Here is a 15,774-nt window from a genome sequence, read left to right on the forward strand (position 1 = left end):
GTCCTTTCTACTTTTCTGGTCCTTTTCATCCTTTGCAATCTTCCCTTAGGACTGTGTCACGGTTTCAGGTCTCTGGTGTACTTAAGAAACACTTCTGTGGACGTCCTTGCTGTGTAAATCTCCCCTCTGTCTAAGTGGCTACACTTGCAGTCTTCTGCCTCTATTTAAATGGTTCAAAGTGTAACCTGGAGGCTGAACATAAGAGAGACTTAAGGATGATGGCAGCTGGGGACTGCAAGGTGTGTTCTAGGCTGGCTCCTCTTTGAGCATTACCCAGTGCTGGATGCATGCTTTTACTAAAGAGATATTTCTCTATTTTTAAATTGTTTTGTTTACTTACATTCCAAATGTCTCCATTCTCAGTCTCCTTTCTAAACTTCTTCACTGCATCCCTCTCCTTTGCCTCTGAGATGGTGCTCCCCCTCCCTTACCCACCCCCAATCCAGCTTAGACTCCCCTAATCCTATCCCTCTTCCCTGGGGCACCAAGTCTCTCCAGGATTAGGCTCATCCTCTCCCAGTGAGGATAGACAAGGTAGTCCACTCCTACTCATGTGTCAGAGTTCCAGACCATTCCATGTGTTCTTAAAGAGATATTTCTTAATTCATGTTTTCCTTGTGTGTAGAGGGCTCTCCCTGGGAAGGCCTGTGAATTCTAGAACAGCTGTATCCTCAGCCTTTTAAGAAAAGGTTTCTGAGGCTTGCTGTATTGTCTCAGGTGGCCTTGATTCCAGTCTTGCTCCCCAGGGCAATGGTCTTGCTTTCCTCTTCATTAAACTTTCTAAATTACTGCATTAAAGGAACCACAATAGAGTGTTAAAATGAACCTATTTGCTTCCAGTTCTTGGCTAGTATGAGTAAGGCTGCTCTGAACCCTGTGGAGCACGTGTCCTTTGTGATATGGTGGAACATATTTTGGGTACATGCCCTGGAATGATATAACGGGTCTTAAGATAGAACTACTCCCAGTTATCTGAGGAACCTCCAGATTGAATTCCAGAGTGGTTGTACAAGTATGCAGTCCTTCCAGCGAAGAAGGAGTGTTCACCTTTCTCAGTGTCATTAGCAGCATGTGCTGTCCCTTGAGTTTTCAGTTTTAGCCATTCTGATTCATGCAATGTGGAATCTCAGAGTCATTGTCGTTTGCATTTACCTGATGACAAATGATGTTGAACATTTCTTTAAGTGCTACTTGTCATTCGAGATTTCTGTGTTGAGAATTCTATTTAGCTCTATATCCCATTTTTAATTTTTTTTTTTTGGCATCTAACTTGTATTCTTTATAAAGTTTTGATATTACCCCCTTATTGGTTGTAGGGTTAGTGAAGATCTTTTCTCAATTTGTTGCCTGCTGTTTTGTCCTAGTGTCAGTGTCCTTTGCCTTACTGAAGCTTTTCATTTTCAAGAGGTCCCCTTTATCAACTGTTGATCTTAAAGCCTGAGTCACAGGTGTTCTATTCAAGAAATTCTGTGCTGTGCCAATTCGTTCAAGGGCTTTACCCACTTTGCTTCTATTACACTCAGTATATCTGGTTTTATGTTGATGTCCGGGATCCATGTTGTGCAGGGTGATAAATACCATCAATTTGATTCTTCTATATGTACACTGCCAGTTAGACCAGCACCATTTGTTGTAGATGCTTTTTTTCCCTCCTGTATGGTTCTTGCTTCATTTTTAAAAAATGATTTTCTCTTTATTTTTTGTTTATGAGTACAGTGTCACTCTCTCTTCAGAAACACTAGAAGAGGACATCAGATCCCACTGCAGATGGTTATGAGCCACCTTGTGGTTGTGGGGATTTTAACTCAGGACCTCTGGAAGAAAAGTCAGCTTTTAACCAGTGTCATCTCTCCAGCGCTGGTTTTTGCTTCTTTGTCAAAGATCAAGTGTCCATACATGTGCGGGTTCCTTTTAGCATCTCTGATTGTATTCAATGGATCTGTCTGTCTGTCTCTGTACCAATAACATTAGGGTTTTATCACTATTGCTATGTAGTACAGCTTGAGGTAAGGGATCCTGATTCCTTCAGGATTGTTTTGATATTCCTGGGAGTTTTTCTTCTTCCATATGAAGTTGAGAATTGCACTTTCAATGTCTGTAGAAAGTTGTGTTGGAATTTTTGAGGAGAATTGCATTGAATTTGTAGATTAGCTTTGGTTCCTTTGCCATATTAAGTACTTTTTTTTTTTTTTTGGTTGTCTATTTTTCAAAACTGGTTTTCATTGTGAGGATATGGTGGTCTTGGAACTTTTTCCATCTACCAGGATGGCCTTGAACTCAGAGAGTTCTGTCTGTCTCTGCCCTTCCAACTAATGGGATTCAAAGCATATGTCATCATCACCTGGCTGATGATACTTTTTAAATTTCATGTTCTTTAATGTGTCACTGCCCCAATATGGTATTTATCTATTCTGGAATGTTTCCCAGTCTTTAAGAAATTCATTCCTGGGGTCTGGAGAGATGACTCAGTGGTTAAGACTACTGACTGGTCCTCTGAATGTCCTAAGTTCAAATCCCAGCAACTACATGGTGGCTCACAACCATCTATAGTGAGATCTGACACCCTCTTCTGGAGTGTCTGTAGACAGCTACAGTGTACTCACATATAATAAATAAATAAATAAATAAATAAATAAATAAATAATATATAAAATAAATCTTGAAAAAAAAGAATTTCATTCCTTCTTTAAATTGCTTTAATATTAGATTTACATTAGAAGAACCCTTTCTGAACCTTGGGCTTTCCTCATGCTTGTAATTATGAATTTTGTATACCTCATTCTGCCTCTGTGGCCCAAGGACTTGAAGACTGCCCTCCAGCTCTTTCAGGTTTGGCCCTTAACCAGTCAGTGAGGTGGAAAAGAGACCAGTGAATGAGTGTCCCCTAACTTTCGTGGCTTTTAATGGATACTTAAAATGAAAAGGGGTTGGAGTTAGAATTGAGTTCACTGACCAACTCTGTTGCACAGAAAGGAGTGAGGAGGGAGGAGGAGAACTTTCATGTTTGACAATATTTGGTTGTCATTAGCAAGGAGTAATCAGGTAATCAAATTTTGATGATCAGTAAAAGGCCTAAGTGGCAATTTTTTCGATTTCATAGCCCAGGACAATCAAAAATCTGGATATGGAACTGAACTTTTTTCTAGAAACCAAAATTCTGTAGTTGCACTAAGTTAACTAATACAGAAGATGCGAACAGACTGGTGTGGCTCTTCCCAACAGGAATGTTGTTATTCCTGCCTGAAAAAGCGCAATCAGGGAGAATACATGTGATGATTACCTAGTGTACTCTAGGTATTTATGTCTAATCCCTGGAGAATATTGAACCACAAGGTCTGTCTCAGCTTTAAAATGATGTTTGAGATTTTAATTAAATCATTTCTACTTTGTCATTCCTCCTTACTGTTAAGCAAAACCCTGGGACTAATTACCTACTTAATAAGTCAAAGTGGACCTGGCTGTCAGGTTCTCCCAGCATCCCTCAATGTCTTCCTGTTAGAAGATATGCCTGTCATTCCCCAACCCCCAACAGAGTGATTGGGATGCCCTTCCCTGTGCAGCTCTTCCTGATGAAATTGAGCCATTTTGGTTACCTGGTCCATTTCCTCTACCATTTCCCTCCTTTCCCTTTGGTCTGTTTCTCTTCTCTCCCAGCCCTCTGCAGTAGCTGCAGGAAGCCATGATGGAGACCAGAAGTGATGCCATGTTCAGTTGTGTTGACCATGTCCCCACACCGGGAAGAACAGGTTGCTGACCTGTCCTAGTCCAATGTGCTAAGGAGTGGAGTATGCTGTGAGCCAGATTGTGGTTCTGTTGGTACATGGTGGTAACCTGGCAAAGGCTCCTGGCCCCTGAGCCTCACTGAATGTAGATTCTCTGGGGAGGAGGAACTTTAACACTGGAAAGGTGTGGTGCTTATAATATCACTGTCCAATGTACCCACAGAGGCATTGGTTTTGGTATGCAGTGGGAAGACAGACTGGAAACTCAAAGGTCTAGTTTCTAGAAGTTCTGAACTTTGCCTTCCCCATTCAGTTTGGTGTGATAAATTTTCCAAATAGTCAAGAAACTGGTAGAGAGAAGATGATGGAGATCCTCCTTCAGCAACATTTAATTAGAATCCTTTTAACTTTTCATGACCACCAGCCACAGTGATGTGATTTATGGAAATTCAACTCCAGCATATAAAAGGAGTTTAGGTTTACAGAGTTCTTTCAGGAGTGCCTGGTGTTGTGAAGGTGGACATGTCAGACTCCACATCCATGTGCCAGGAAGCAGACATTGAATTGTCCTACAACATTATTTTGTGTGTGGGCCTCAAGTGGGACTGAGACTTCCTGAATCCAAATGCAGTCGTAAGGGTCTGCAGAGGCAATCATAGCTTCCCTTTCTGATCACTTTCATTTCCAAAGATCACAGAGTCACCCAGGAATAACTTGTGGGCAAGGTCACTTAGCACCACTCCCTGTGGACTCTGTCTCCTCTCTGGAGGCAACCAGGCCTCAGGGGACAGTATTTAGCATTACAATATAAACAGCTTGCTATGGGGTGATGAACTAGTAAGTGTTTCTCCCCCATTTGAGATTCCACTGTTGAGAATTCTCTGTTTAGATCTGCACCCCCCCTTTTTTTTTTATTTTGGTTTTTTCGAGACAGGGTTTCTCTGTATAGCCCTGGCTGTCCTGGAACTCACTCTGTAGACCAGGCAGCCTCAAACTCAGAAATCCCCCTGCCTCTGCCTCCCATAGTGCTGGGATTACAGGTGTGCACCACAACCACCTGGCTCTGTACCCCATTTTTTTTCAAGACAGGGTTTCTCTGTGTAGCCCTGGCTGTCCTGGAACTCACTCAGTAGACTAGACTGGCCTCAAACTCAGAAATCCACCTGCCTCTGTCTCCTAGAGTGCTAGGATTACAGGCGTGTTCTGCCACCACTGCCCGGCCTTCTGTACCCCATTTTTAATTGAAGTTTTTGTTTGTTTGTTTATTTAAACATCTAGTTTCTTGAGGTCTTTATATATTTTGTATATAAGGCCTCTATTAGTTGTGGAGTTGGTACAAATCTTTCCTCATTTCTTAGCCTGTCTCTTTGTCCAGTTGACAGTGTTATTTTTTTTTTTTTGCATTAAAGAGGCTCTTTATTCCTGTTTATTAGTTGTTGATATTAACACCTACAATATTTGTGTTATGTTCAGAAGGTTGTCTCCCATGCCAGTGAATTCAGAGCTGATCACTACATTTTGATCTATCAGTTTCAGTGTGTCTGCTTTTATTTTGAAGTCTTTGATCTACTTGGACTTGAGTGATGAATGTGGATCTATTTCCATTTTTCTACAATGCAGACATACTGTTTAAGGAACACCATTGTTTGAAGGTACTGTCTTCTTTCCCTCATGCATTTCTAGATTCCTTATCAAAAATCAGGTTTCCAGATGTGGTTGGAATTGTGTCTGGGTCTTGCATTTGATAAGCTTGATCTAAGTGTCTCTTTTTATGTCAGTACCATGCCGTTCTTTTAATGTGCAGGATTGTTTTAGCTATCATGGATATTTTAATATTATACAAGTCACTGAGAATCGTTCTTTCCAGGTTTGTAAAGAATTTCATTGGAATTTGGATGGGGATTGTGCTGAATGTATGCATTGGTTTTGTTAGGATGATCATTTTTGTGTGTGGTATAATCCTTGTGATCCATGAACATGAGAGATCTTTTTTTTTAAAGATTTATTTTATTTATGTGAGTACACTGTAGCTGTTTCCAGACACACATACTATCATACCATCAACCAGTTAGTATACTTTGATTTCTTCTTTTCCAAATTATTTCCTATTGATCTTTTTCCTCTATCTTCCTGCTCTAGTTAGAACCTCAAGTACTATATTGAATAGATATGGAAAGATTGGATACCCCGGTGTCTTGTTCCTGAGTATAGTGAAATTTCTTCCAGCTTCTCTCAATTTCATTTATGGTAGCTTAAGGCTTGCTATAATTTTCCTTCATTATACTTAGATATGTCTCTTGTATCCCTATTCTCACCAGGACTTTTCTCATCAGTTACTGTTGGATTTTGTTAAAGGCTAGTTGTGTCTAATGAGTTTTTCAGTCACTTTATTCATGTAGTTGATTTCATTTTTTTTTTAATTTTTATTTTTATGTTGATCCATTTCCTCCTCACTCGGGTGACATCTTCACATCATGGTTAGTAATTTTCTTGATGGGTTTTTTGATTCAGTTTACAAGGATTTCATTGAGTATTTTTGCATTTATGTTCATGAGGGAAATTGGCTTGTAATATGCTTTTTTTGTGGAGTTTTTATGTATGTTGAGTATGAGGCTTTTGGGTAATGTTCCTTCTGTTTTTATTTTGTAAAATACTTTGAGCAGTAATGGCATAGTATTCTTCTAGAATTATACCTGTCTTCTCACGAGAGACTGTGTTTTTCTTTGAAAGTCTGATTGAAAACTGCAGCAAAAAATATCCAGCCCTAGGGTTTTTCTTAGTTTTATTTATTTATTTATTTATTTATTTCCGAGACAGGGTTTCTTTGTTTAGTCCTGGCTGTCCTGGAACTGACTCTGTAGACCAGGCTGTCCTCGAACTCAGAAATCTGCCTGCCTCTGCCTTCCAAGTGCTGGGATGTTTCTGATATTCTTAATCTGCAAATTCTCTTTTAGTTAGTTTGGATTCGAGTTGCCACTTTTTTTTTAAATTTTGTCTCAAAGAATGAACATATCTACCCCACCCCTCCTTTGTAATGTTTGCATTTAGTGCTATGAACTGTCCTCTTATCACAACTTTCTTTGTGTCCTGTAAGTTCGGATATGTCCTTTATTCATTTTCATTGAATTCTAGAAGTACTTAATTTCTTCCTTTATCACTGTGTGACACACTTGCTATTCAATACAAAGTTCTTCAGTTTCGATGAGATTGTTAGAGATCTGTCATTTCTGTAGTTGATGATGTGAAGATTTAATCCATGGTGGTCTGATAGCATGAAGCTGGGTATTTCAATTTCCTGGTGTCTTTGGAGGCTTGCTCTGTATTTGAATGTGTCCTTAATTTTAAAGAAAGTTCCATAAATTGCTGGGAGGAGCATATATTTTTTTTTTTTGTGTTTGGGTGTAATGTGCTGTAAATACCAGTTAGGTCCATTTGGCTTTTAAATGACAGTTAGCTCGAGTTGTTCTCTGTTTAGTTTTTGTCTGCAGGACCTGTCCATTGGTGAGAATGAGATTGAAGTCTCCTACTATAAATGCATGAGGGTCAGTGTGTAATTTAAGCTGCAAAGGTGTTTCTTTTACAATAGTAGCTACTCTCATTTTGGGGGCTCACATGTTATGAGTTGAAATGTTTTCTTGGTGGATTTTTTTTTATTAGTTTATTGTGCTTTTTTTACCTCTTTGAGTTAATTTTGGTTTTATTTCTAATTTTTTTTTAAGATATTAAAATGGCTATACCAGCTTGTATCTTAGGTCTCTTTGTCTGGAATATCTTTTTTTCCAACATTTTATCTTAAGGTAATGTCTGTTCTTAATGTTGAACCGTGTTTCTTGTATGCAGTAGAAGGATGCATGGTGTTTTAACATCCATTCTGTTAGCCTGGCTCTTTTATACTGGGGAAATTGAGGCCATTGTTAGTGAGAAATATCAATGAATAGTGATTACTAATTCTTTTTTCTTTTGGGGGGTGTTGAAACAGGGTTTCTCTGTGTAGCCCTGGCTGTCTTGGAACTCATTCTGTAAACCAGGCTGACCTTGAACTCAGAAATCCTCTTGCCTCTACCTCCCAAGAGCTGTGATTAAAGGTGTGCATCACCACTGCCTGGCATGATTACTAATTCTTGTATTTTGTTTTTGTTGGCAGTGGTGTTTGTGTGTACTTTTGGTTTTGCTGATAATGTGAGTTACTTATTTCCTGTGTTTTCTTGTGTGTAGGTAACCTCCTTGTGTTGGATTTTTCCTTCTGTCACCTTCCTTAGGTCTGTATTCTTAGATATGTATCATTTCAATATGTTATTTTTTTTCCATTTATGGTGATTGAAATTTTCTAGGTTTAGTAATCAGGGCAGGCTTCTATGGTTTCATTGAATCTGTTTCCAAGCCCTTCTGGCTTTATAGTCTCTCTTGAGAAGACAGGTGTAATTCTAGAGGACAGAGATATAATATTCTCTGTTTTATATGGTTAGTGTTTGATTATTACACAGCAAGGGGACTTTCTTTTGTGGTCCAGTCTATTTGGTATTCTGTATGCTTCTTGATATCTCTTTTAGGTTCAAGAATATTTTTATGGTTATGTTAAAAATACTTTCTATACATTTGTGCTGGAATCCTTCATCTATTCCTGCTATTCATGATATTTGTCTTCTCACAATACTCAAAAGTTCATAGATATTTTGTGGTAAACATTTTTTTTTGGTTTACATTATTTTGATTTTTTCTGTGATTTTGTTTTATTAGATATTTGCTTCATTTAAATTTGAAATGGCATCCCCTTTCCTTGTTACTTCTGAAAATCCCCTCTCCCATCCCCCCTCCCTCTGCTTACCCTTCTTCCCATGATTTCCCAATTTGCATTCCATTTTTCTGGATAATTCAGCCTTCACAGGACCAAGGGCCTCTTCTCTCATTGATATGCGAAATGGTTATGTTCTGCTACATATGTAGCTGGAGCCGTGGGACCCTCAATGTATATGTTTGGTTGGTGTTTTAGTCCCTGGGAGCTCTGGTAGTACTAGTTGGTACATATTATTGTTCCTCCTGCAGGGCTGCACACCTCTTCAGCTCCTTAGGTCCTCTCTCCAACTGCTCCATTGCGGACCCTCTGCTCAGTCTATTGGTTGGCCATGGTTGTTTTGATCCATCTTCCAATAATGATCAAAGTATCCACACATTGGTCTTCCTTCATCTTCAGCTTCATGTGTTCTGTGAGTTGTATCTTGTCTATTCTGAGCTCTTAGCCTAATATCCACCTTTTAGTGAGTGCACATGTGTCCTTTTGTGATTGGGTTACCTCACTCAGGATGCTATTTTCTAGCTCCATCCATTTGCCTAAGAATTTCATGAATTCATTGTTTTTAATAGCTGAGTAGTACTCCATTGTGTAAATATACCACATGTCCTGTATCCCTTCCTCTGTTGAAGGACATCTGGGTTCTTTTCAGCTTCTGGCTTTTATAAATAACGCACAGGTCTGTGCTTTCCCCTTTTGCTCGCCGATAATCTTCACGCACAGCTCACACATACCACATGCATTCTCCCTTCACTCACTCACACACACACACACACACACACACATACACACTCTCCATACACACTTCACATTCTCTCTCACATTCTCTCCACTCACCATGTGCACACCTTACTTGCTCTCCACTCCTCCTCATGTGCTCTCTCAATTTTTTCTTTCTTTTTTTTTTATTTTAGCATTAATTTATTATGTCCACAGTAACTTTGGTATATACAAGCTTTTTTTTTATTAGATATATTTTTTTATTTACATTTCAAATGATTTCCCCTTTTCTGGCTCCCCACTCCCCGAAGGTCTCATAAGCCCTCTTCCCTCCCCCATTCCCCCATCCACCCCTCCCCACTTCCCTGTCCTGGTAATCTCCTATACTGCTGCACTGAGTCTTTCCAGAACCAGGGGCCACTCCTCCGTTCTTCTGGACATCATTTAATATGTGGATTATGTCTAGGGTATTCCAAGTTTCTAGGCTAATAACCACTTATCAGTGAGTGCATACCATGATTGATCTTTTGAGACTGGGTTACGTCACGTAGTATGATGTTCTCCAGCTCCATCCATTTGTCTAAGAATTTCATGAATTCGTTGTTTCTAATGGCTGAATAGTACTCCATTGTGTATATATACCACATTTTTTGTATCCATTCCTCCATTGAGGGACACCTGGGTTCTTTCCAGCTTCTGGCTATTTATTACAAATATGGCATCTATGAAGCTAGTGGAGCATGTGTCCTTATTGCATGCCTGGGAATCCCCTGGGTATATGCCCAGGAGTGGTATAGCAGGGTCCTCTGGAAGTGTCATAGGCAGATTTCTGAGGAAACACCAGATTAATTTCCTAAGTGGTTGTACCATCTTGCAATCCCACCGGCAGTGGAGGAGTGTTCCTCTTTCTCCACATCCTCGCCAACACCTGCTGTCTCCTGAGTTTTTAACCTTAGCCATTCTGACTGGTCTCACTTTTTTCTTGCCCCAGTCTTTTGTTGATACTTCAAAAGCAACTAGAAAAAATTATGTGTTGTATAATCATTGACAAATCAAATGCAAAAGAATAACCACATTCCACAAAGAATCAAGAATTATAATTGTTCCCCAAAGTTTCTAGCTATTTCCAGGCAATAATAATAATAATAACAATAATAATAATAATAGAAAACTTATCACTATTTAACTTTATCTTTTGACTTATTATACTTCAGAGCCGAGAATTCCTAGGGCATCTACCTGCATTTTCCTGTGATGCTCTAATGATAAGTGACATGGATAAAGCTGCCAGGCAGTGGCCAGAAAGAATCAAGTTGAGCCTTGATTCTTCCACTAGCTATCTGCTTCTGCACATTACACACAGTGCCTCTCCTAAGAGTCACCATGTTTCCACTTAGTTTTACCAGTATATTACTTTGTGCATTCTATACTTGCTTATCCAGGAACCACTCTTAAATGTTGTGCAAAACTTACTTCATAACTTCAATAGCTTTTTCCTTTCTCCGGGTGCCAATGTGGACTTTAATTCATTTTCTAATCATTTCTTCAAACTTTCTTTGCAAGTCCAACATTCATCAGGAACTACCATTATGCACTTATTGCATTGTTTCCAAGATGAGAGCATACAGCATACACCTGGGCCATTAGGACTGTGTTGTACTGTGCCTCTATGTCTCAATTCTTAATTGTTTAAGAATCATTACATCAAGGAACATCTAGTTTAACAGAATTCACCAGAGAGAAGGAGAAAGAAATAAGAAAGTCAGATATAATAGAATAATTATGCACACAAAGGCCAACTAAAAAGTCATGCACAAATGAAATCTATACAGCCATTTTTCGGGGGTGGGGGGGAATGGTTTTTGAAAAGATTTGCTGTGAGCTAAGGAGATGTCTCCATCCTGGCCTACTACAGTCCCTTAGATGGCTGGTCCCCTGGAGAGATGTGTCTCCTGCTTCTCAGGGTCCCAGGTGCCATCCTTTTCTATAAGGAGCTGCTGTGGGCTTCGGAGTTGTCTCCATGCCTTCCTGCTGCTGGCAGTTCCTGTCAAGGTATGCTGTCTCCAGCACCTCCTTAAATCTGCATGATGCTTTTCACGCGCTATGTAAAATATAATATCTGGATCCCCATCTTAACATGAAGTTCCATGCTTGTATTTTTGCTTTGTAGTAATTTAAAGTGCACTAAATGCATACAAATTAAAACAGGAACATTTCTTATGACCCTAAATACCTAACAAGGCAATGTCAATAAGGAAGTCATTCATACCACTTCCATTTTCTGTCCTTTTATCCACTGAGTTTAATCCTGTGTTATATATGCAATTACATCTAAAATCATACAAAAATGGCATGGTATATCTCTTGTAATACACAGGACGCTCTGTGTCAACACAAGATGTATTCACTTACCTTGACCAAAGCAAAGATCCCTGTAGTATGGTGCCACACCAACCCCAGTAGAATCTGTGTGACAAGTTACACAGACTAAGGTGAAAACTTCAAAAGGAGGCCTCGTGGAACCTGTTTTCAATCTCTTGCCTAGAACAAAATATCGAGCTGTAGTTCTCATGGCAATTTATTTGTTTTATCCTCTTTTATTCTTTTTTTCTTATTTATGAGATGTTTCTGATAGCCTATGCTAAGATCTTAAGCAAGAATAATTGGTAAGAAACAATCCCTTGAGATGAGGTCACTAGCCATGACCTTATCTCTGGGAAAACCAGTGCTTTACTTCATAAATCATTTACAAAATTGCATAATAGTATAATGTTAGATAAAAACGTTTCCAGCAATAAAATTTCATATGACTGCAGTGTGTCATTGGAAGTGGGCTTTGGTATATGGTAAAGAAAGCCTTAAATAAAAAGAATAAAATAATTTACATTTACACTTTGAAGATATAGAAGCAGTCAGATACTAGATATTAAACAATAACTGACCAGAAAGATTTATTAACTTGTTCTTGGACATTTTCTGCTAGCCTTGGATGATTTTTATTGTGCCAAATAATAATCATGTTACCTGTTCTATCCGTGATTTTCAGAAGTTGTAATACTTGTATAATTTTGTATTTTATTGTGCCAAATGCCTATGATGATATCTGTTCTATTTGACTGCTTCCTGAACACATCTTCTCAGAGTTGTAATACTTGTTTCTTTATGCATAAAGACCCTTGCTTGAGAACTGCAAAATATATTTAGAGTCATACTGCCTCTGTGTTTGTTTTCTGTTAGTCATCATTTAATCCTTTGAGAACCCTTGTCCCAGGGATCCTCATACCCGACTTGGGTGGTCGGTGGCAGTGTGGACCTAGAGGACCCCCCAAGTATAGAAACTGGGAAGTCTGAATGAAGCACAGGCACAGACACACTACTGAAAACTAGGCAAGTTCAGTCCTGCAATGGGTGAGGTAAGCTCTCCAGTTAAAAGAGTTGCTGAGAATTTATTGTAGAATAGTGTCCTCAACTCGTATTCTAAGATGTATATGAGAGGACTTTGTATTAATTCATGTGAATTATGGTTATTTGAAACCTCAAATACCAATATAAAGTTGATTTTCTGTTCCTCTGTGCATCTGTTTCTGCATGCCGTTGTGCCAGTGTTAAGTAATTCTGCTGGTATCCTTACAGAACAGCTTGAAGTGAAGAAATATAGGCTATTGAACGTTTTTTATAAATGAATTATATCAAATTTTGGTGCATCTATATTTATAATAGTAATGTCAACTTGATGATTATTACATTGAGTAGGATAAAAATTCCCTCTTTATCTTCTGATCAAGTTTAGATAAAGTCCACTTTGTTAGATATTAGGACAAAAACACTGTTTCCATGTCGCACTGAGTGGTGTACATACATCATCCTATCACTTTATGATGATATCTATCTTTACTGTCTTTAAAGTTGAGTTCCTTGTAGAGCCTAGAAAGAATGATTTTTGATTCCTAATCCAAATACTTGATGTGTTTCATTTTGTTGGAGAACTGAGACCATTAAGACCTTTTTTTTTCTTTCCAAGACAGGGTTTCTTTGTGTAGCCCTGGCTTTCCTGGAACTCACTTTGTAGACCAGGCTGGCCTTGAACTCAGAAATCCACGTGCCTGTCTACAGTTGAACTTTTAAAAGTCCTCATTTATTTCAAAAATTTCAACACTTTAAAGATTTAGTGTTTCTTTAATATATCCATTCTTTAACTATGGGCTCCTCAAAAATCAAAACAAAGTTACATACTTTCTTCTTCCAAGAAGGCAGAACCATTTCCTTATGGATATCCAGGCAAAAATATTGAATAAAATTCTTTCCAACCTAATCCAAGAACACATCAAAACTATCATTCACCACGATTAAGTAGGCTTCATCCCAAGGATGCAGGGATGGTTCAATATACAGAAATCCATTAATGTAATCCATTACATAAACAAACTTAAAGAAAAAATAAACACATGATCATTTCATTGGATGCTGGGAAAGCACTTGACAAAATCCAACACACATTCATAATAAAAGTCTTGTAATAAAAGTCTTGGAAATATCAGGAATTCAAGGCCCATACCTAAACATAGTAAAAGCAATATACAGCAAACCAATAGCCAACATCAAATTAAATGGAGAGAAACTTGAAACAATCCTAGTGAAATCAGGGAATTGACAAGACTGTCCACTCTCTTCTTTCCTGTTCAATATCGTACCGGAAGTCCTAGCCAGAGCAATTAGAGAACAAAAGGAGGTCAAAGGGATACAAATTGGAAAGGAAGAATTCAAAGTATCACTATTTGCAGATGATATGATAGTGACCCTAAAAATTGTACCAAAGAACTCCTAAAGTTGATAAACACGGAAAGAATTTAAGACAGTCATTTTGGTGAATTTAGGTAAGGTCTGCCTCTATAGCAAAAGTTATATGAAGATTACCAGCACAGATCAAAAAGGTTACTGGGTCATTAAGAAAATCCACTTCTAACCTTTTAGATTGAATGCACGATTGAATTTACTTTCTTTACTGAGTGCAGGCCTCTGTCTATTTAGAATTTGTGGCTTCCCTGGTGATCTGTGAGTACAGGGACCTTTGTGTCCCAACAACATGGTGTTCTTCATTACAGAATGGAGCTCTTTTGCAAGTGGGAGAAGTAGTCTCAACCAAAGATGTGTTCCCTACATGGTTATCCCAAAATACAACATGTTCCGTGAATTCATATAAATGCACCCAACAGAAATGGAGACAGAAAATTATATTAACATATTTGAGCAGACTTATTTACACATATATAACAAGAAAGAAACAAATTGGCAGTGTAGAATTTAGGAAGGGCTAGAGAGAGTGTACAAGATAGCAGAAAGTGATACAACATATTTAATTAAAATATATAAAAATAGGCCAGGCAGAGGTGGCGCATGCTATCAAACCCATCACATGGAAGGCAGAGGCAGGCAGATTTCTGAATTCAAGGCCAGCCTGGTCTACAGAGTGAGTTCCAGGACAGCCAGGGCTACACAGAGAAACCTTGTCTCAAAAAAACAAAAAAAACAAAACAAAACAAAACAAAAAAACCCCAAACAAACCCCATGCCACTAAAAAACAAAGAGATCCATTCTATGAGTTCTGTTCATTCAGATACCTTTATTAATAAAGCTGTTTCCCCCCCTTCCCACTGAGTAAGATGTGCTGGCTAACAATACTGTGCCATGGTTTGTCATCTATTTCCTGTAGAGAGCCTTACTGGGGTGCCATGCCACCTGGTCTAGGACAGGTAAGTAAGCTCAAGCAGGAATCTGATGATAGGGAAGTGAAGTTTAGGCAGGAATGTGATTTTAGGCTATAATAGGGAAGTAGGTTAAGGCAGGAATTTTATAGGGAGAAATGAAAGAAGCAGGCTTTAGGCAAGATTTTGGACTTGGTCAAGGAAGGAGTCTCAGGTATTTTGGCCATTTTGACAAGCCCTTGGAAACTACTGTCATGGGACTTTGATTATTGCCTTGACTATTGTGTGTTTACTGTCTTGTGTGTTCCTCATTGTACTACTATTGCTATTAACACCTGCATTTAATTAAAATGGCATAAAAGTGGATTGGAAATTATTAAACCCGCTTTCAGTCTCAGAATTGACTGTGGTCATGCTTCAATGTTGTCTCATTGTCTTTTTTCTTTTTAATCCCCCCTCCTGTACTGGAGAACCTGTTGACTGACTGAGTGGGCTTGGTCAATTTCCTGCTTTTCTCACAGGGTTGTGTAAAGTCTCATAATTTCCAGGGGAAAGCAAGTGCAATATAACTGACCTAACCTGAATCAACAGAACAAAAATCTTAGTGTTTCCTGAAAATCTCTCTTTAACGGTTACTACTCTGGGCACTCTTCCCCTATGGGCTGGAATGTTTATTTCACTGCAGGTTGAATAATGGGCCCTGTAATCTATCAGCCTTGATTAGAGTAGCAAGAAGGGGGAGTGCTGGAAGAGAGAAGGGTATGGTATCGGTGGACAGGCACAAGTGCTTCTGAAATGCAAATCTCTCCAGAGCTGGAAAAGGTCTAGCTCTGGAAAGGAA

The 15,774-nt window shown here is 38.8% G+C and overlaps 1 protein-coding gene across 9 annotated transcripts in view; it reads left to right on the plus strand.

The window, feature by feature from the left end:
* LOC127670388 (zinc finger protein 431-like) overlaps positions 1-15,774 on the plus strand; it is a 553,459-nt gene that overhangs the window by 499,855 nt on the left and 37,830 nt on the right. The gene's annotated exons all lie outside the window — the stretch shown is intronic.

Source organism: Apodemus sylvaticus, chromosome 1, assembly GCF_947179515.1.
Source record: "Apodemus sylvaticus chromosome 1, mApoSyl1.1, whole genome shotgun sequence".
NCBI classification, from domain to species: domain Eukaryota; kingdom Metazoa; phylum Chordata; class Mammalia; order Rodentia; family Muridae; genus Apodemus; species Apodemus sylvaticus.